Source organism: Triticum dicoccoides, chromosome 4A (genome assembly GCF_002162155.2).
Source record: "Triticum dicoccoides isolate Atlit2015 ecotype Zavitan chromosome 4A, WEW_v2.0, whole genome shotgun sequence".
Taxonomy (NCBI): domain Eukaryota; kingdom Viridiplantae; phylum Streptophyta; class Magnoliopsida; order Poales; family Poaceae; genus Triticum; species Triticum dicoccoides.
The window spans coordinates 616,683,984-616,706,975 of NC_041386.1; positions in this window are offsets into that span (position 1 = coordinate 616,683,984).

A 22,992-nucleotide genomic window follows, 5' to 3' on the forward strand; every position below is an offset into this window, starting at 1 on the left:
GTAGTTGAACCCTTATCCTCTGCATGACCTGTCATTGCCACAGTAACTAGATGAAACCCACTAGCATGTGTAGGAGTTGATTGAGCCATGTATGTAATTCTTACCTTGCTATGCCTGCCATGCTTAGAGTTGTGTCAGGTCTGGTTCATCTGGGAGATGGGCTAGAGTGAAATGCTTATGCCGGTAATGTGAGGGATGCGTTGAACATGTTTTGGTAAAGGTATCGATGAGAGGCCATGTAGGAGTACATGGTGGGTTATTTCATTGAGGCCGTCCCTAAGAACTGAGATCTGTATGCGTGATTTAAGATTCAGCTACTACCACACATTGGGCCCTGAAATATGACCCCGCTCGACTTACTGACCCCTCTCGCCTCTGTCCAGGAGTTGCAACTAGTTTCTGGTGTTTGTAGGACATGTGTTGGCGGCCGTGCATAGCGCTGACCCTAGGGGTGGGCTATGTTGCGGTAGATACACCGTGGCACGGTGTACCGAGTCACCCGTTTGGTGTCGCGGGAACCCTATTCACATCGTTTGGGGCCGTTGAGGACACCCCGGCCGGATTTCCTTGCGGATGGAACCTGAATAGGCGATGAACCTGGACTAGAGACTTGTGAGGTTAGTCAGGTCGTGGTCTACACCCACGTCGGTTTCCGCTTGAAGTCTGCCGAGCACATGTCGTGTGCAGACGCTAAGTGGTGGAAACATGTGTGACGAAGTACACCCCTGCAAGGTATAAAACTATTTGAATAGCCGCGTCCGCGATAAAGGACTACTTGGTTGCATATACAGTTCATAGACAAGTTAATGGATACTACTAAAAGACTCAGGATAAGCGTGAGTACCGAGGATGGCCCTCTCGTAGGGTGACGAGGGAGGATCCCCGGTGGAGTATTGTGTTGGTGAGTAGTGGACTCGTGTGCGAAAACTATTTTACTGGTGAAGTTCCGTAGGATAGCTTAGCCAAGAGTCAAAGCTGGCTTGCTGCATTAACCCCACCACCTTCTTGAGAATAAACATGTATAGTAGGTTCTGATGTAAGACTTGCTGAGTACCTTTGTACTCATGTTTGCTTATTTGTTGGTTTCAGACGACAACACTGCCCCCTCCGATGGGTTCTATGTAGACCTTGACGTCGACGAGTGACTAGCCACCCAGGTGGTGACCCTGGCCATGGAGGGCCTATGTAGATAGATAGGCTTCGAGAAGCCTTCTTTCTTTCTAGAGTCTGTACTCAGACTAGTTGCTTCCGCACGCCCTTGTATGTTTGTATGACTTGAGTGTCGGGTCATGTGACCCCTATCTGTATGAACATGTTATGTATGGCTCCCTGGAGCCTTTAAATGAAGTACTTGAGTTGTAGAGTTTTGTTGTGATGCCATGTTGTATGTACTCATATCGGGCATATTGTGTGTATGATTGAAATGCTTGGTATGAGTGGGATCCGACAATCTAGTTGTTTATCCTTGGCAGCCTTTCATATGGGGAAATGTAGTCTAGTGCTCCTCGAGCCATAGTAGTCCGCTACAGCCCGGTTCACCGGAGTCCTGCTAGCCCAGCACTACTGTTCGGGACACTTGACTGGCCGGCATGTGTTTCACTTTGTCCCTATGCCTGTCCCTTCGGGGAAATGTCACACGGTGACTTCCGGAGTCCTGCCTAGCCTGCTACAGCCCGGGGTTCCCCGGAGTCCTGTTAGCCCAGTGCTACAGCCCGGAATCACTCGTTGATGACCGACATGTTCGATGTGATTCATGTATGCCTGTCTCCATAGGTCTGTGCCGCTTTGGGTTCACGACTAGCCATGTCGGCCCGGGTTCTCTGTCATATGGATGCTAGCGACACTTTCATATACGTGAGCCAAAAGGCGCAAACGGTCCCGGGCCATGGTAAGGCGGCACCCGTGGGATACCAGGCGTGAGGCCGCAAAGTGATATGAGGTGTTACCGGCTAGATTGATGTGACCTGGAATTGGGGTCCTGACAGTACTGGACTCACTACTTAAAAAAGAAAGTGACTACACCATCTTGTTTGGGATAGTCAACAGGTAATTTCAATCATTATTAACTATATCTTGGCCTATTTAGTTCGTCATTTCCTGATATGAACTATTTAATAACCCCTTTATTCATTTTCTTTGTCGGCGAGCAGGGCTTGGGCAAAGTTCATCAGCGTCACTCCAGGCCAATGGAAACGAAAGCTGAAATGGTTTCGACCCAAGGTAAGTAATTAAGTAGTACTAGCTAGCTAGCTAGCTGCCATCTCTTTAATTATCATGCTTGATTAATTATTATCTGATCAAATTCAATTCTCGTAAAGGCCCTGAAGCAGGCGCCGGGGAATAATCTATGTGCATACTACGTTTGCGAGAACATTCGCATGATGGCGTCCAAAAGGAGCAGACCTCAAAGACAGGAGTGGTACATTTGTCAGAATACTATTCACAATTTTTACGCCATTATTGATATCTAGTCACACAACTAATACAAATGCATATTGATCTCCTTCTTAACAGTTCAGAGAGGTGCGGGAGAAGCTCCTAGCAGAGGAGCGCATAGAAGCAATTCAAGAGGAAATAGCGGAATTTTTGCCCGACCAGGTCATAGATCCCAAAGGAGAATACTATTACCCGCTACCGCCCCCATGAACCACTTCCAATTATCATCGTGCTCCGAAGGCACCAATTAGGCTAATGCCACTGGTTACGAAGGCACCAATTAGGAGAAATTGTGTGTATATATATATATATACACATGTGTGTATGTGTGAATTAATGGTGGTTGTGAGACATTCGATGATATATATATGATCGGTTCTACTAGAAATACTATTTATACATATACATAACGTGTACAATATGTAGTATCATAAAATACCAGCAAACAAAAAAGAATTAAATGGAAAACACAAAATTAATTGAAAAAGAAATCATAAACCCAAAAACCCCCAACCTTTTAATACCGGTTGGTGTCACCAACCGGTACTAAAGGGCTCCCTGCCCCCGGAGCTGGCTCGTGCCACGTGGTTGCCCTTTAGCACCGGTTTGTGATGAACCGGTACTAAAGGGGGGGGGGCTTTAGTGACCACACTTTAGTGCCGGTTACCGAACCGGCACTAAAGGGCCTTACGAACTGGGGCTATTGCCCGGTTCTGCACTAGTGCGTGAAGGTGCCATAGTCTTCTTGGATTTGGGTGTCGCCGGATCGAAGGCTGCGCCACCAACGCCGCCCTTGAAAATGATGTTCTATATGATGAAACGATTGGCCTTGTCATCATCCGTCGCCGCCGGCATTGAGTCAAACAGGTTGTGGGCGTTGGGATGGTTGCCAGCGGGGATCTCACGCGCCTGTTTGCTTTGGACCCCGACGGACGACCCGTCGGCCACAGGTGTGGTGTTGAGGTCGATGGCCATGGGCGCGGGCGTAGTCGGCGCATCTACACTCACATCCGACGAGCAGTCTGTGGAAGAGGTAGAGAAACGGGAGGTTTGCAGTTAGGGATGGAAGCCAGGCATCTGCGGCATGGTGGACGTGTGTGGCGACTCTGGCCGTGGCGGACGGATTGCCAACGAGCCCATGCCGGCCACGCCCATGGCGGTAGCGACGATTGTTGGGGAACGTAGTAATTTCAAAAAAATTCCTACGCACACACAAGATCATGGTGATGCATAGCAACGAGAGGGGAGAGTGTTGTCCACGTACCCTCGTAGACCGAAAGCGGAAGAGTTATAACAACGCGGTTAATGTAGTCGTACGTCTTCACGGCCCGACCGATCAAGCACCGAAACTACGGCACCTCCGAGTTTTAGCACACCTTCAGTTCGATGACGATCCCCGGACTCCGACCCAGCAAAGTGCTGGGGATGAGTTCCGTCCGCACGACGGTGTGGTGACGATCTTGATGTTCTACCTTCGTAGGGCTTCGCCTAAGCACCGCTACAATATTATCGAGGATTATGGTGGAGGGGGGCACCGCACACGGCTAAGAGATCAATGATCAATTGTTGTGTCTATGGGGTGCCCCCCTGCCTCCGTATATAAAGGAGCAAGGGGGGTGCGGCCAGCCCTAGGAAGAGGCGCGCCGAAGGAGTCCTACTCCTACCGGGAGTAGGACTCCCCCCTTTCCCTAGTTGGATTAGGACTTGGGGGAAGGAGGAGAGAGGGGAAAGGAAAGGGGGGGGGGCGCCGCCCCCTCCCCCCCTCCTTGTCCAATTCGGACTTGGGGGGAGGGGCGCGCGGCTGCCCCTTGGCGTCCTCTCCTCTTCCTCCACTAGGCCCATTAAGGCCCATTAGGTTACCGGGGGGGGTTCCGGTAACCTCCCGGTACTCCTGTAAAATGCCGATTTCACCCGGAACACTTCCGATGTCCAAACATAGGCTTCCAATATATCAATCTTCATGTCTCGACCATTTCGAGACTCGTCATCATGTCCGGGATCACATCCGGGACTATGAACAACCTTCGGTACATCAAAACATATAAACTCATAATGAAACTGTCATCGTAATGTTAAGCGTGCGGACCCTATGGGTTCGAGAACAATGTAGACATGACCGAGACACGTCTCTGGTCAATAACCAATAGCGGAACCTGGATGCTCATATTGGCTCCTACATATTCTACGAAGATCTTTATCGGTCAGACCGCATAACAACATACGTTGTTCCCTTTGTCATCGGTATGTTACTTGCCCGAGATTCGATCGTCGGTATCTCAATACCTAGTTCAATTTTGTTACCGGCAAGTCTCTTTACTCGTTCCGTAATACATCATCTCGCAACTAACTCATTAGTTGCATTGCTTGCAAGGCTTAAGTGATGTGCATTACCGAGAGGGCCCGGAGATACCTGTCCGACAATCGGAGTGACAAATCCTAATATCGAATTACGCCAACCCAACATGTGCCTTCGGAGACACCTGTAGAGCTCCTTTATAATCACCCAGTTACGTTGTGACGTTTGGTAGTACCCAAAGTGTTCCTCCGGTAAACGGGAGTTGCATAATCTCATAGTTATAGGAACATGTATAAGTCATGAAGAAAGCAATAGCAACATACTAAACGATCGGGTGCTAAGCTAATGGAATGGGTCATGTCAATCACATCATTCTCCTAATGATGTGATCACGTTTAATCAAATGACAACACATGTCTATGGTTAGGAAACATAACCATCTTTGATTAACGAGCTAGTCAAGTAGAGGCATACTAGTGACAATCTGTTTGTCTATGTATTCACACAAGTATTATGTTTCCGGTTAATACAATTCTAGCATGAATAATAAACATTTATCATGATATAAGGAAATAAATAATAACTTTATTATTGCCTCTAGGGCATATTTCCTTCAGTCTCCCACTTGCACTAGAGTCAATAACCTAGATTACATAGTAATGATTCTAACACCCATGGATCCTTGGTGCTGATCATGTTTTGCTCGTGGAAGAGGCTTAGTCAATGGGTCTGCAACATTCAGATCCGTATGTATCTTGCAAATCTCTATGTCTCTCACCTGGACTAGATCCCGGATGGAATTGAAGTGTCTCTTGATGTGCTTGGTTCTCTTGTGAAATCTGGATTCCTTTGCCAAGGCAATTGCACCAGTATTGTCACAAAAGATCTTCATTGGACCCGATGCACTAGGTATGACACCTAGATCGGATATGAATTCTTTCATCCAGACTCCTTCGTTTGCTGCTTCCGAAGCAGCTATGTACTCCGCTTCACATGTAGATCCCGCCACGACGATTTGTTTAGAACTGCACCAACTGACAGCTCCGCCCTTTAATGTAAATACGTATCCGGTTTGCGATTTAGAATCGTCCGGATCAGTGTCAAAGCTTGTAGCAACGTAACCATTTACGATGAGCTCTTTGTCACCTCCATATACGAGAAACATATCCTTAGTCCTTTTCAGGTACTTCATGATGTTCTTGACCGCTGTCCAGTGATCCACTCCTGGATCACTTTGGTACCTCCCTGCTAGACTTATAGAAAGGCACACATCAGGTCTGGTACACAGCATTGCATACATGATAGAGCCTATGGCTGAAGCATAGGGAACATCTTTCATTTTCTCTCTATCTTCTGCAGTGGTCGGGCATTGAGTCTTACTCAACTTCACACCTTGTAACACAGGCAAGAATCCTTTCTTTGCTTGATCCATTTTGAACTTCTTCAAAACTTTGTCAAGGTATGTGCTTTTTGAAAGTCCAATTAAGCATCTTGATCTATCTCTATAGATCTTAATGCCCAATATGTAAGAAGCTTCACCGAGGTTTTTCATTGAAAAACTTTTATTCAAGTATCCCTTTATGCTATCCAGAAATTCTATATCATTTCTGATAAGTAATATGTCATCCACATATAATATCAGAAATGCTACAGAGCTCCCACTCACTTTCTTGTAAATGCAGGCTTCTCCAAAAGTGTGTATAAAACCAAATGCTTTGATCACACTATCAAAGCATTTATTCCAACTCCGAGAGGCTTGCACCAGTCCATAAATGGATCGCTGGAGCTTGCACACTTTGTTAGCTCCCTTTGGATCGACAAAACCCTCCGGTTGCATCATATACAACTCTTCTTCCAAAAATCCATTCAGGAATGCAGTTTTGACATCCATCTGCCAAATTTCGTAATCATAAAATGCGGCATTTGCTAACATGATTCAGACGGACTTAAGCATCGCTACGGGTGAGAAGTGTTGGGGAACGTAGTAATTTCAAAAAAATTCCTACGCACATGCAAGATCATGGTCATGCATAGCAACGAGAGGGGAGAGTGTGATCTATGTACCCTTGTAGATCGACAGCGGAAGCGTTAGCACAACGCGGTTGATGTAGTCGTACGTCTTCACGGCCCAACCGATCAAGCACCGAAACTACGACACCTCCGAGTTCTAGCACACGTTCAGCTCGATGACGATCCCCGGACTCCGATCCAGCAAAGTGTCGGGGAAGAGTTCCATCAGCACGACGGCGTGGTGACGATCTTGATGTACTACTGTCGCAGGGCTTCGCCTAAGCACTGCTACAATATTATCGAGGACTATGGTGGCAGGGGGCGCCGCACACGGCTAAGAATATGATCACGAGGATCAACTTGTGTGTCTTTGGGGTGCCCCTGCCTCCGTATATAAAGGTTCAAGAGAGGAGGAGGCTGGCCGGCCCCTATGGCGCGCCAAGGAGGAGTCCTCCTCCTAGTAGGAGTAGGACTCCTACTAGGAGGGGGAAAGAAGTGGGGAAGGAGAAGGAAAGGGGGGCGCCGCCCCCCTCTCCTAGTCCAATTCGGACCAAGGGGGGAAGAGGTGCGCGGCCCACCTTTGGCTGCCTCTCTCTCTCTCTCCACTAAGGCCCATATGGCCCATTACTTCTCCCGGGGGGGTTCCGGTAACCCTCCGGCTCTCCGGTTTTCTCTGAAATCATCCGGAACACTTCCTGTGTCCGAATATAGCCGTCCAATATATCAATCTTTATGTCTCCACCATTTCGAGACTCCTCATCATGTCCGTGATCACATCCGGGACTCCGAACAACCTTCGGTACATCAAAACGTATAAACTCATAATATAACTGTCATCGAAACCTTAAGCATGCGGACCCTACGGGTTCGAGAACAATGTAGACATGACCGAGACATGTCTCCGGTCAATAACCAATAGCGGGACCTGGATGCCCATATTGGCTCCTACATATTCTATGAAGATCTTTATCGGTCAGACCGCATAACTACATACGTTGTTCCCTTTGTCATCGGTATGTTACTTGCCTGAGATTCGATCGTCGGTATCCAATACCTAGTTCAATCTCGTTACCGGCAAGTCACTTTATTCGTTCCGTAATAAATCATCCCGCAACTAACTCATTAGTTGCAATGCTTGCAAGGCTCAAGTGATGTGCATTATCGAGAGGGCCCAGAGATACCTCTCCGACGATCGGAGTGACAAATCCTAATCTCGAAATACGTCAACCCAACACATACCTTTGGAGACACCTATAGAGTACCTTTATAATCACCCAGTTACGTTGTGACGTTTGGTAGCACACAAAGTGTTCCTCCGGCACACGGGAGTTACATAATCTCATAGTCATAGGAACATGTATAAGTCATGAAGAAAGCAATAGCAACATACTAAACGATCGGGTGCTAAGCTAATGGAATGGGTCATGTCAATCAGATCATTCAACTAATGATGTGATCCCGTTAATCAAATAACAACTCTTTGTCAATGGTTAGGAAACATAACCATCTTTGATTAACGAGCTAGTCAAGTAGAGGCATACTAGTGACACTCTGTTTGTCTATGTATTCACACATGTATTATGTTTCCGGTTAATACAATTCTAGCATGAATAATAAACTTTTATCATGATATAAGGAAATAAATAATAACTTTATTATTGCCTCTAGGGCATATTTCCTTCAGTCTCCCACTTGCACTAGAGTCAATAATCTAGATTACACAGTAATGATTCTAACACCCATGGAGCTTTGGTGCTGATCATGTTTTGCTCGTGGAAGAGGCTTAGTCAACGGGTCTGCTACATTCAGCTCCGTATGTATCTTGCAAATCTCTATGTCTCCCACCTGGACTAGATCCCGGATGGAATTGAAGCGTCTCTTGATGTGCTTGGTTCTTTTGTGAAATCTGGATTCCTTTGCCAAGGCAATTGCACCAGTATTGTCACAAAAGATTTTCATTGGACCCGATGCACTAGGTATGACACCTAGATCGGATATGAACTCCTTCATCCAGACTCCTTCGTTTGCTGCTTCCAAAGCAGCTATGTACTCCGCTTCACATGTAGATCCCGCCACGACGCTTTGTCTAGAACTACACCAACTGACAGCTCCACCGTTTAATGTAAACACGTATCCGGTTTGCGATTTAGAATCGTCCGGATCAGTGTCAAAGCTTGCATCAACGTAACCGTTTACAATGAGCTCTTTGTCACCTCCATATACGAGAAACATATCCTTAGTCCTTTTCAGGTACTTCAGGATGTTCTTGACCGCTGTCCAGTGATCCACTCCTGGGTTACTTTGGTACCTCCCTGCTAAACTTATAGCAAGGCACACATCAGGTCTGGTACACAGCATTGCATACATGATAGAGCCTATGGTTGAAGCATAGGGAACATCTTTCATTTTCTCTCTATCTTCTGTAGTGGTCGGGCATTGAGTCAGACTCAACTTCACACCTTGTAACACAGGCAAGAACCCTTTCTTTGCTTGATCCATTTTGAACTTCTTCAAAATCTTGTCAAGGTATGTGCTTTGTGAAAGTCCAATTAAGCATCTTGATCTATCTCTATAGATCTTTATGCCTAATATGTAAGCAGCTTCACCGAGGTCTTTCATTGAAAAACTCTTATTCAAGTATCCCTTTATGCTATCCAGAAATTCTATATCATTTCCAATCAGTAATATGTCATCCACATATAATATCAGAAATGCTACGGAGCTCCCACTCACTTTCTTGTAAATACAGGCTTCTCCGAAAGTCTGTATAAACCCAAATGCTTTGATCACACTATCAAAGCATTTACTCCAACTCCGAGAGGCTTGCACCAGTCCATAAATGGATCGCTGGAGCTTGCACACTTTGTTAGCTCCCTTTGGATCGACAAAACCTTCCGGTTGCATCATATACAACTCTTCTTCCAGAAATCCATTCAGGAATGCAGTTTTTACATCCATCTGCCAAATTTCATAATCATAAAATGCGGCAATTGCTAACATGATTCGGACAGACTTAAGCATCGCTACGGGTGAGAAGGTCTCATCGTAGTCAACCCCTTGAACTTGTCGAAAACCTTTTGCGACAAGTCGAGCTTTGTAGACAGTAATATTACCGTTAGCATCAGTCTTCTTCTTGAAGATCCATTTATTCTCAATTGCTTGCCGATCATCGGGCAAGTCAACCAAAGTCCATACTTTGTTCTCATACATGGATCCCATCTCAGATTTCATGGCTTCAAGCCATTTTGCGGAATCTGGGCTCACCATCGCTTCTTCATAGTTCGTAGGTTCATCATGATCTAGTAGCATGATTTCCAGAAACGGGATTTCCGTACCACTCTGGCGCGGTTCTCACTCTGGTTGATCTACGAGGTTCAGTAGTATCTTGTCCTAAAGTTTCATGATCATTATCATTAGCTTCCTCAGTAATTGGTGTAGGTGTTGCAGAAACAGTTTTCTGTGATGTACTACTTTCCAATAAGGGAGCAGGTACAGTTACCTCATCAAGTTCTACTTTCCTCCCACTCATATCTTTCGAGAGAAACTCCTTCTCCAGAAAGTTTCCGAATTTAGCAACAAAAGTCTTGCCTTCGGATCTGTGATAGAAGGTGTATCCAATAGTTTCCTTTGGATATCCTATGAAGACACATTTCTCTGATTTGGGTTCGAGCTTATCAGGTTGAAGCTTTTTCACATAAGCATCGCAACCCCAAACTTTCAGAAACGACAACTTTGGTTTCTTGCCAAACCATAGTTCATAAGGCGTCGTCTCAACGGATTTCGATGGTGCCCTATTCAACGTGAATGCGGCCGTCTCTAAAGCATAACCCCAAAACGATAGCGGTAAATCAGTAAGAGACATCATAGATCGCACCATATCTAGTAAAGTACGATTACGATGTTCGGACACACCATTACGCTGTGGTGTTCCAGGTGGCGTGAGTTGCGAAACTATTCCGCATTGCTTCAAATGAACACCAAACTCGTAACTCAAATATTCTCCTCCACGATCAGATCGTAGAAACTTTATTTTCTTGTTACGATGATTTTCCACTTCACTCTGAAATTCTTTGAACTTTTCAAATGTTTCAGACTTATGTTTCATCAAGTAGATATATCCATATCTGCTTAAGTTATCTGTGAAGGTGAGAAAATAATGATATTCGCCACGAGCCTCAATATTCATCGGACCACATACATCTATATGTATGATTTCCAACAAATCTGTTGCTCTCTCCATAGTACCGGAGAATGGTGTTTTAGTCATCTTGCCCATGAGGCATGGTTCGCAAGTACCAAGTGATTCATAATCAAGTGGTTCCAAAAGTCCATCAGTATGGAGTTTCTTCATGCGCTTTACACCGATATGCGCTTGCAAGGTGAACAAAGGTATATGTGATATACATGTTATTGATGTGTACCTTACTAGAGCTCGCAGTAGCACCTGGGTATTTGATACTGGTTCTGTTGCTAATATTTGCAACTCGAAACAGGGACTACGGAATAAGCGGGCACTGGCAAAGGACGAGGTGACGATGCGCGTGGGAAACGGTTCCAAAGTCGATGTGATCGCGGTCGGCACGCTACCTCTACATCTACCTTCGGGATTAATATTAGACCTAAATAATTGTTATTTGGTGCCAGCGTTGAGCATGAACATTATATCTGGATCTTGTTTAATGCGAGACGGTTATTCATTTAAATCAGAGAATAATGGTTGTTCTATTTATATGAGTAATATCTTTTATGGTCATGCACCCTTGAAGAGTGGTCTATTCTTATTGAATCTCGATAGTAGTAATACACATATTCATAATGTTGAAGCCAAAAGATGCAGAGTTGATAATGAAAGTGCAACTTATTTGTGGCACTGCCGTTTAGGTCATATCGGTGTAAAGCGCATGAAGAAACTCCATACTGATGGACTTTTGGAACCACTTGATTATGAATCACATGGTACTTGCGAACCGTGCCTCATGGGCAAGATGACTAAAACACCGTTCTCCGGTACTATGGAGAGAGCAACAGATTTGTTGGAAATCATACATACAGATGTATGTGGTCCGATGAATATTGAGGCTCGTGGCGGATATCGTTATTTTTTCACCTTCACAGATGATTTAAGCAGATATGGTTATATCTACTTAATGAAACATAAGTCTAAAACATTTGAAAAGTTCAAAGCATTTCAGAGTGAAGTGGAAAATCATCGTAACAAGAAAAAAAAGTTTCTACGATCTGATCGTGGAGGAGAATATTTGAGTTACGAGTTTGGTGTACATTTGAAAAATTGTGGAATAGTTTTGCAACTCACGCCACCCGGAACACCACAGCGTAATGGTGTGTCCGAACGTCGTAATCGTACTTTACTAGATATGGTACGATCTATGATGTCTCTTACTAATTTGCCGCTATCGTTTTGGGGATACGCTCTAGAGACGGCCGCATTCACGTTAAATAGGGCACCATCAAAATCCGTTGAGACGATGCCTTATGAACTGTGGTTTGGCAAGAAACCAAAGTTGCCGTTTCTGAAAGTTTGGGGCTGCGATGCTTATGTGAAAAAGCTTCAACCTGATAAGCTCGAACCCAAATCGGAGAAATGTGTCTTCATAGGATACCCAAAGGAGACTGTTGGGTACACCTTCTATCACAGATCCGAAGGCAAGACATTCGTTGCTAAGAATGGATCCTTTCTAGAGAAGGAGTTTCTCTCGAAAGAAGTGAGTGGGAGGAAAGTAGAACTTGACGAGGTAACTGTACCTGCTCCCTTACTGGAAAGTAGTACATCACAGAAAACTATTTCAGTGACACCTACACCAGTTAGTGAGGAAGCTAATGATAATGATCATGAAACTTCAGATCAAGATACTACTGAACCTCGTAGATCAACCAGAGTAAGATCCGCACCAGAGTGGTACAGTAATCCTGTTCTGGAAGTCATGCTACTAGATCATGATGAACCTACGAACTATGAAGAAGCGATGGTGATCCCAGATTCCGCAAAGTGGCTTGAAGCCATGAAATCTGAGATGGGATCCATGTATGAGAACAAAGTATGGACTTTGGTTGACTTGCCCGATGATCGGCAAGCAATTGAGAATAAATGGATCTTCAAGAAGAAGACTGACGCTGATGGTAATGTTACTGTCTACAAAGCTCGACTTGTCGCAAAAGGTTTTCGACAAGTTCAAGGGGTTGACTACGATGAGACTTTCTCACCTGTAGTGATGCTTAAGTTTTTCCGAATCATGTTAGCAATTGCCGCAATTTATGATTATGAAATTTGGCAGATGGATGTCAAAACTGCATTCCTGAATGGATTTCTGGAAGAAGAGTTGTATATGATGCAACCAGAAGGTTTTGTTGATCCAAAGGGAGCTAACAAAGTGTGCAAGCTCCAGCGATCCATTTATGGACTGGTGCAAGCCTCTCAGAGTTGGAATAAACGCTTTGATAGTGTGATCAAAGCATTTGGGTTTATACAGACTTTCGGAGAAGCCTGTATTTACAAGAAAGTGAGTGGGAGCTCTGTAGCATTTCTGATATTATATGTGGATGACATATTATTGATTGGAAATGATATAGAATTTCTGGATAGCATAAAGGGATACTTGAATAAGAGTTTTTCAATGAAAGACCTCGGTGAAGCTGCTTACATATTAGGCATAAAGATCTATAGAGATAGATCAAGACGCTTAATTGGACTTTCACAAAGCACATACCTTGACAAGATTTTGAAGAAGTTCAAAATGGATCAAGCAAAGAAAGGGTTCTTGCCTGTGTTACAAGGTGTGAAGTTGAGTCAGACTCAATGCCCGACCACTACAGAAGATAGAGAGAAAATGAAAGATGTTCCCTATGCTTCAACCATAGGCTCTATCATGTATGCAATGCTGTGTACCAGACCTGATGTGTGCCTTGCTATAAGTTTAGCAGGGAGGTACCAAAGTAACCCAGGAGTGGATCACTGGACAGTGGTCAAGAACATCCTGAAATACCTGAAAAGGACTAAGGATATGTTTCTAGTATATGGAGGTGACAAAGAGCTCACCGTAAAAGGTTACGTTGATGCAAGCTTTGACACTGATCCGGACGATTCTAAATCGCAAACCGGATACGTGTTTACATTGAACGGTGGAGCTGTCAGTTGGTGCAGTTCCAAACAAAGCGTCGTAGCGGGATCTACATGTGAAGCGGAGTACATAGCTGCTTCGGAAGCAGCAAACGAAGGAGTCTGGATGAAGGAGTTCATATCCGATCTAGGTGTCATACCTAGTGCATCGGGTCCAATGAAAATCTTTTGTGACAATACTGGTGCAATTGCCTTGGCAAAGGAATCCAGATTTCACAAAAGGACCAAGCACATCAAGAGACGCTTCAACTCCATCCGGGATCTAGTCCAGGTGGGAGACATAGAGATTTGCAAGATACATACGGATCTGAATGTTGCAGACCCGTTGACTAAGCCTCTTCCACGAGCAAAACATGATCAGCACCAAGGCTCCATGGGTGTTAGAATCATTACTGTGTAATCTAGATTATTGACTCTAGTGCAAGTGGGAGACTGAAGGAAATATGCCCTAGAGGCAATAATAAAGTTATTATTTATTTCCTTATAATCATGATAAATGTTTATTATTCATGCTAGAATTGTATTAACCGGAAACATAATACATGTGTGAATACATAGACAAACAAAGTGTCACTAGTATGCCTCTACTTGACTAGCTCGTTAATCAAAGATGGTTATGTTTCCTAACCATGAACAATGAGTTGTTATTTGATTAACGAGGTCACATCATTAGTTGAATGATCTGATTGACATGACCCATTCCATTAGCTTAGCACCCGATCGTTTAGTATGTTGCTATTGCTTTCTTCATGACTTATACATGTTCCTATAACTATGAGATTATGCAACTCCCGTTTACCGGAGGAACACTTTGGGTACTACCAAACGTCACAACGTAACTGGGTGATTATAAAGGAGTACTACAGGTGTCTCCAATGGTACATGTTGGGTTGGCGTATTTCGAGATTAGGTTTTGTCACTCCGATTGTCAGAGAGGTATCTCTGGGCCCTCTCGGTAATGCACATCACATAAGCCTTGCAAGCATTACAACTAATATGGTAGTTGTGAGATGATGTATTATGGAACGAGTAAAGAGACTTGCCGGTAACGAGATTGAACTAGGTATTGGATACCGACGATCGAATCTCGGGCAAGTAACATACTGATGACAAAGGGAACAACGTATGTTGTTATGCGGTCTGACCGATAAAGATCTTCGTAGAATATGTAGGAGCCAATATGGTCATCCAGGTCCCGCTATTGGTTATTGACCGCAGACGTATCTCGGTCATGTCTACATTGTTCTCGAACCGTAGGGTCCGCACGCTTAACGTTACAATGACAGTTATTATGAGTTTATGCATTTTGATGTACCGAAGGTTGTTTGGAGTCCCGGATGTGATCACGGACATGACGAGGAGTCTCGAAATGGTCGAGACATAAATATTGATATATTGGAAGCCTATGTTTGGACATCGGAAGTGTTCCGGGTGAAATCAGGATTTTACCGGATTACCGGAAGGTTACCAGAACCCCCCGGGAGTCATATGGGCCTTATTGGGCTTTAGTGGAAAGGTGAAAGGGGCTGCCCATAGTGGGCTGCGCGCCTTCCCCCCTCCCCTAGTCCTATTAGGACTAGGAGAGGTGGCCGGCCACCTCTCTCTCTCTTTCCCCCTTGGGAGTCCTATTTGGAATAGGATTGGGGGGGGGAGTCCTACTCCCGGTAGGAGTAGGACTCCTCCTGCGCCTCCATAGGGCTGGCCGCACCCCTCCCCCTTGGCTCCTTTATATACGGAGGCAGGGGGCACCTCTAGACACACAAGTTGATCATTGAGATCGTTCCTTAGCCGTGTGCGGTGCCCCCTGCCACCATATTCCACCTCGATCATATCGTTGTAGTGCTTAGGCGAAGCCCTGCGTCGGTAATACATCAAGATCGTCACCACGCCATCGTGCTGATGGAACTCCTCCCCGAAGCTTTGCTGGATCGGAGCCCGGGGATCGTCATCGAGTTGTACGTGTGCTAAGAACTCGGAGGTGCCGGAGTAACGGTGCTTGGATCGGTCGGATCGGGAAGAAGACGTACGACTACTTCCTCTACGTTGTGTCAATGCTTCCGTTGCGATCTACAAGGGTACGTAGATCATACTCTCCCCTCGTTGCTATGCATCACCATGATCTTGCGTGTGCGTAGGAAATTTTTTGAAATTACTACGTTCCCCAACACGTAGAGCCTATCACACCCGATCCTCACGTGGTGTCTCAGCACGAAGAACTTTCGCAACGGTGCATACTCAGGGAGAACACTTCTTGATAATTTTAGTGAGAGATCATCTTATAATGCTACCGTCAATCAAAGCAAGATAAGATGCATAAAAGATAAACATCACATGCAATCAATATAAGTGATATGATATGGCCATCATCATCTTGTGCCTGTGATCTCCATCTCCGAAGCACCGTCATGATCACCATCGTCACCGGTGCGACACCTTGATCTCCATCGTAGCATCGTTGTCGTCTCGCCAATCTTATGCTTCCACGACTATCGCTACCGCTTAGTGATAAAGTAAAGCATTACAGCGCGATTGCATTGCATACAATAAAGTGACAACCATATGGCTCCTGCCAGTTGCCGATAACTTGGTTACAAAACATGATCATCTCATACAATAAATTTCAGCATCATGTCTTGACCATATCACATCACAACATGCCCTGCAAAAACAAGTTAGACGTCCTCTACTTTGTTGTTGCAAGTTTTACGTGGCTGCTATGGGCTTAAGCAAGAACCAATCTTACCTATGCATCAAAACCACAACGATAGTTTGTCAAGTTGGTGCTGTTTTAACCTTCGCAAGGACCGGGCGTAGCCACACTCAGTTCAACTAAAGTTGGAGAAACTGTCTCGCATTAAACAAGATCCAGATATAATGTTCATGCTCAACGCTGGCACCAAATAACAATTATTTAGGTCTAATACTAACCCCGATGGTAGATGTAGAGGTAGCGTGCCGACCGCGATCACATCGACTTTGGAACCATTTCCCACGCGCATCGTCACCTCGTCCTTCGCCAGTGTTCGCTTAATCTGTAGTCCCTGTTTCAAGTTGCAAATATTAGCAACAGAACCAGTATCAAATACCCAGGTGCTACTGTCAGCTCTAGTAAGGTACACATCAATAACATGTATATCACATATACCTTTGTTCACCTTGCCATCCTTCTTATCCGCCAAATACTTGGGGTAGTTCCGCTTCTAGTGACCAGTCTGCTTGCAGTAGAAGCACTCAGTTTCAGGCTTAGGTCCAGATTTGGGTTTCTTCTCCTGAGCAGCAACTTGCGTGTTGTTCTTCTTGAAGTTCCCCTTCTTCTTCCCTTTGCCCTTTTTCTTGAAACTAGTGGTCTTGTTGACCATCAACACTTGATGCTCCTTCTTGATTTCTACCTCCGCAGCCTTTAGCATTGCGAAGAGCTCAAGAATCGTTTTGTCCATCCCTTGCATATTATAGTTCATCACGAAGCTCTTGTAGCTTGGTGGCAATGATTGGAGAATTCTGTCAATGACGCAATCATCCGGAAGATTAACTCCTAGTTGAATCAAGTGATTATTATACCCAGACATTTTGAGTATATTCTCACTAACAGAACTGTTCTCCTCCATCTTGCAGCTATAGAACTTATTGGAGACTTCATATCTCTCAATCCGGGCATTTGCTTGAAATATTAACTTCAACTCCTGGAACATCTCATATGCTCCATGACATTCAAAATGTCGTTGACCCGGTTCTAAGCTGTAAAGCATGGCACATTGAACTATTGAGTAGTCATCAGCTTTGCTCTGCCAGCCGTTCTTAACATCGTCAGTTGCATCAGCATCAGGCCTGGCACCCAGCGGTGCTTCTAGGACGTAATTCTTCTGTGCAGCAATGAGGATAATCCTCAAGTTACGGACCCAGTCCGTGTAATTGCTACCATCATCTTTCAACTTTGCTTTCTCAAGGAACGCATTAAAATTCAACGGTACAACAGCACGGGCCATCTATCTACAATCAAACATAAACAAGCAAGATACTATCAGGTACTAAGTTCATGATAAATTTAAGTTCAATTAATCGTATTACTTAAGAACTCCCACTTAGAAAGACATCTCTCTAATCCTCTAAGTGATCACGTGATCCAAATCATCTAAACCATAACCGATCATCACGTGAAATGGAGTAGCTTTCAATGGTGAACGTCACTATGTTGCACTAGTAGAAAACAGGGCTATGGTCCAGGCCGGCTAAGCCCATTAGTCTTGGCTCAGTCTAGAACCGGGACTAATGTGGGCATTGGTCCCGGTTCGTGCGGCTAAGGCATTAGTCCCGGTTCACTCGGGCCCTTTAGTCCCAGTTTAAGACATGAACAGGGAGTAAAGGGTGCGATGACCTTTAGTCCCGGTTCGTGCCTCAAACCGGGACTAAAGATTAGACCTTTAGTCCCGGTTTGAGGCACGAACCGGGACTAATGGGGTTGAGACCTTTAGTCCCGGTTCGTGCCACGAACCGGTACTAAAGGTCCCATTTTCAAACTCTACCCCCCTCCCCCCCCGTGCATCGCCTTTTCAGTTTTTTAAAAAATAAAAGAAAATAATGGAAATGTCAAAAAAATAAAATAAAATAAGTTTCTCATGTGATATGTGGTCTAGTTGTTGGGAAAATTTGCAAATGTGAATTTTGACTTTATTTGCAAAATCTCTCTGAAATTTGTAAAAATGGGCATAACTTTTGCATACTAACTCGGATGAAAAAGTTTTTTATATGAAAAATCATCTACTCGAAAAGTTACATCCGAATTTAGTCGGGGGAACCTCGTTAAACATTTGTAAAATCCTCAAAAACCTAATAGAAAAAAGTTACGGGGCTTTTAAGATCTAGAGTGGAAAAAATTGAAAAATATTCAAACAGTGGGCAAACTGTGGTCAAACAATGGTCAAACTAATTATTCTAGAATATTAGTGTTACTAAATAATTATTTTAGTTATTTCAATTTTGGTCAAATCTGGTCAAACTGTGGTCAAACTGTGGTCAAACAATGGTCAAACTAATTATTCAAGAAATATTAGTTATACTAAATAATTATTGTTTTTTAAAACAATAGTTTCAAACTCAAACAGTGAAATGTGTCACTTCATGCTCAAGCAAAATTCCTGAAGGTTAATAGGATTGACATCTTACTATTGTCAGGAAAACAACAAGTGCAGACTTGGAGCGAGGGAGAATAGAACCCAGAAGTTAAGTGTGCTCGGGCTGGGGGAGTGGGAGGATGGGTGACCGTTTGGGAAGTTAGATGATTTGGAATGATGAGGGGTGATTAGAGGATAAATTGAGAAGTGATGAGGGGTGGTGATTACAGACTAGAGGTTAAAATAATTCAGAAATTTAAAAATAAAAAAAATTCGAAAAAAAATTTCAAAAAAAATTTCAAAAAAAATCATAAAATTTCCTTTAGTCCCGGTTGGTGTTACCAACCGGGACTAAAGGTGAAGCTCCACGTGGCCGCGCCCTTTAGTCCCGGTTCTGGATTGAACCGGGACTAAAGGGTCGGGGCATTAGTACTGACACTTTAGTCCCGGTTCAGGAACCGGGACTAAAGGCCCTTATGAACCGGGACTATAGGCCCTTTTTCTACCAGTGTTGATCATATCTACTATATGATTCACGCTCGACCTTTCGGTCTCAGTGTTCCGAGGCCATATCTGCATATGCTAGGATCGTCAAGTTTAACCTGAGTATTCTGCGTGTGCAAAAACTGGCTTGCACCCGTTGTAGATGGACGTAGAGCTTATCACACCCGATCATCACGTGGTGTCTGGCCACGACGAACTTTGGCAACGGTGCATACTCAGGGAGAACACTTTTATCTTGAAATTTAGTGAGAGATCATCTTACAATGCTACCATCAAACAAAGCAAGATAAGATGCATAAAAGATAAACATCACATGCAATCAATATAAGTGATATGATATGGCCATCATCATCTTGTGCTTGTGATCTTCATCTCCGAAGCAACGTCATGATCACCATCGTCACCAGCGCGACACCTTGATCTCCATCGTAGCATCGTTGTCGTCTCGCCAATCTTATGCTTCTACGACTATCGCTACCGCTTAGTGATAAAGTAAAGCATTACAGGGCGATTGCATTGCATACAATAAAGCGATAACCATATGGCTCCTGCCAGTTGCCGATAACTCGGTTACAAAACATGATCATCTCATACAATAAAATTTAGCATCATGTCTTGACCATATCACATCACAACATGCCCTGCAAAAACAAGTTAGACGTCCTCTACTTTGTTGTTCCAAGTTTTACGTGGCTGCTACGGGCTTAGCAAGAACCGTTCTTACCTATGCATCAAAACCACAATGATAGTTTGTCAAGTTGGTGATGTTTTAACCTTCGCAAGGACCGGGCGTAGCCACACTCGGTTCAACTAAAGTTGGAGAAACTGACACCCGCCAGCCACCTGTGTGCAAAGCACGTCGGTAGAACCAATCTCGCGTAAGCATACGCGTAATGTCGGTCTGGGCCGCTTCATCCAACAATACCGCCGAACCAAAGTTTGACATGCTGGAAAGCAGTATGACTTATATCGCCCACAACTCACTTATGTTCTACTCGTGCATATGACATCTACGCATAAAACCTGGCTCAGATGCCACTGTTGGGAAACGTAGTAATTTCAAAAAATTTCCTACGCACACGTAAGATCATGGTGATGCATAGCAACGAGAGGGGAGAGTGTTGTCCACACACCCTCGTAGACCGAAAGCGGAAGCGTTATAACAAAGCGGTTGATGTAGTCGTACGTCTTCACGGCCCGACCGATCAATCACCGAAACTACGGCACCTCAGAGTTTTAGCACACCTTCAGCTCGATGACGATCCCCGGACTCTGATCTAGCAAAGTGTCGGGGATGAGTTCCGTCAGCACGACGGCGTGGTGACGATCTTGATGTTCTACCGTCGCAGGGCTTCGCCTAAGCACCGCTACAATATTATCGAGGATTATGGTGGAGGGGGCACCACACACGGCTAAGAGATCAATGATCAATTGTTGTGTCTATGGGGTGCCCCCTGCCTCCGTATATAAAGGAGCAAGGGGGGTGCGGCCAGCCCTAGGAAGAGGCGCGCCGGAGGAGTCCTACTCCTACCGGGAGTAGGACTCCCCCCTTTCCCTAGTTGGATTAGGACTTGGGGGAAGGAGGAGAGAGGGGAAAGGAAAGGGGGGACGCCGCCCCCCCCCCTCCTTGTCCAATTCGGACTTGGGGGGAGGGACGCGCGGCTGCCCCTTGGCCTCCTCTCCTCTTCCTCCACTAGGCCCATTAAGGCCCATTAGGTTACCGGGGGGTTCCGGTAACCTCCCGGTACTCCGGTAAAATGTTGATTTCACCCGGAACACTTCCGATGTCCGAACATAGGCTTCCAATATATCAAACTTCATATCTCGACCATTTCGAGACTCCTCGTCATGTCCGTGATCACATCCGGGACTCCGAACAACCTTTGGTACGTCAAAACATATAAACTCATAATGAAACTGTCATCGTAACGTTAAGCGTGCGGACCCTACGGGTTCGAGAATAATGTAGACATGACCGAGACACGTCTCTGGTCAATAACCAATAGCGGAACCTGGATGCTCATATTGGCTCCTACATATTCTACGAAGATCTTTATCGGTCAGACCGCATAACAACATACGTTGTTCCCTTTGTCATCGGTATGTTACTTGCCCGAGATTCGATCGTCGGTATCTCAATACCTAGTTCAATCTCGTTACCGGCAAGTCTCTTTACTCGTTCCGTAATACATCATCTCGCAACTAACTCATTAGTTGCATTGCTTGCAAGGCTTAAGTGATGTGCATTACCGAGAGGGCCTAGAGATACCTCTCCGACAATCAGAGTGACAAATCCTAATCTCGAAATACGCCAACCCAACATGTGCCTTTGGAGACACCTGTAGAGCTCCTTTATAATCACCCAGTTACGTTGTGACGTTTGGTAGCACACAAAGTGTTCCTCCGGCAAACGGGAGTTGCATAATCTCATAGTCATAGGAACATGTATAAGTCATGAAGAAAGCAATAGCAACATACTAAACGATCGGGTGCTAAGCTAATGGAATGGGACATGTCAATCAGATCATTCAACTAATGATGTGATCCCGTTAATCAAATAACAACTCTTTGTCAATGGTTAGGAAACATAACCATCTTTGATTAACGAGCTAGTCAAGTAGAGGCATACTAGTGACAATCTGTTTGTCTATGTATTCACACAAGTATTATGTTTCCGGTTAATACAATTCTAGCATGAATAATAAACATTCATCATGATATAAGGAAATAAATAATAACTTTATTATTGCCTCTAGGGCATATTTCCTTCAACGATCCCATCCTGATCGGGTCATTGTTGAACCCTAGGTAGAGGTGGGCCTGCTGCGTGGCCACAGCGATGAGGGCCTTGTTCTCCGCAATGGCGACCTCCTGTTGGGCGGTGGCGGCGGCCACAGCTTCCAGCTTTTTGGCCCGCACCTTCCTCCGGTCAGCCTCTTTGCTGACTAAACGACCTGCTGCCCGTCCGTCAGCTCCTTTGTGGCATCTTTTTGCAGACGGTGCAGGGCTTGTTGGCGGTAGAGGCGAGGTCGGCGGCGGCGGGGTTCGGCGCGTCGTTCATAACGAGCAGGCGGGAGAGCAAGCAGACGAGGGTTTTGGAAAAGAGAGGAAAATGGGGGGGGGGTTGGATGTGCCACCGACTAGTGGGTCGTGGGAGGACAAGGACGGGCGTCGCACGCGTCTGCTCCGTGTCCACGACGACGCAAACCAGGCTTAAAATTAGGCCTGAAATGGGTCGCGCGAACAAAAAGCGGATGCTCGTCCGTCTTACCTCGTCGTCATGGGGAACATCTCCTCTCATTAAATGCGAATCGTCGGAAATTCTGAAATAAATCCAGACATAAATGCGAGCACCAGGACTTGAACCCTGATGGGCTGAGATACTACAGTCTCTCTAATCATCCGACCACAGATTGGTTTGCGAGTTTCCCTAATTGCTACCCCTCTTTTCATTGTCAAAAAATAAAGATAAAAGTACCCCCTCCCCTCCTTCCGTTGTGAAA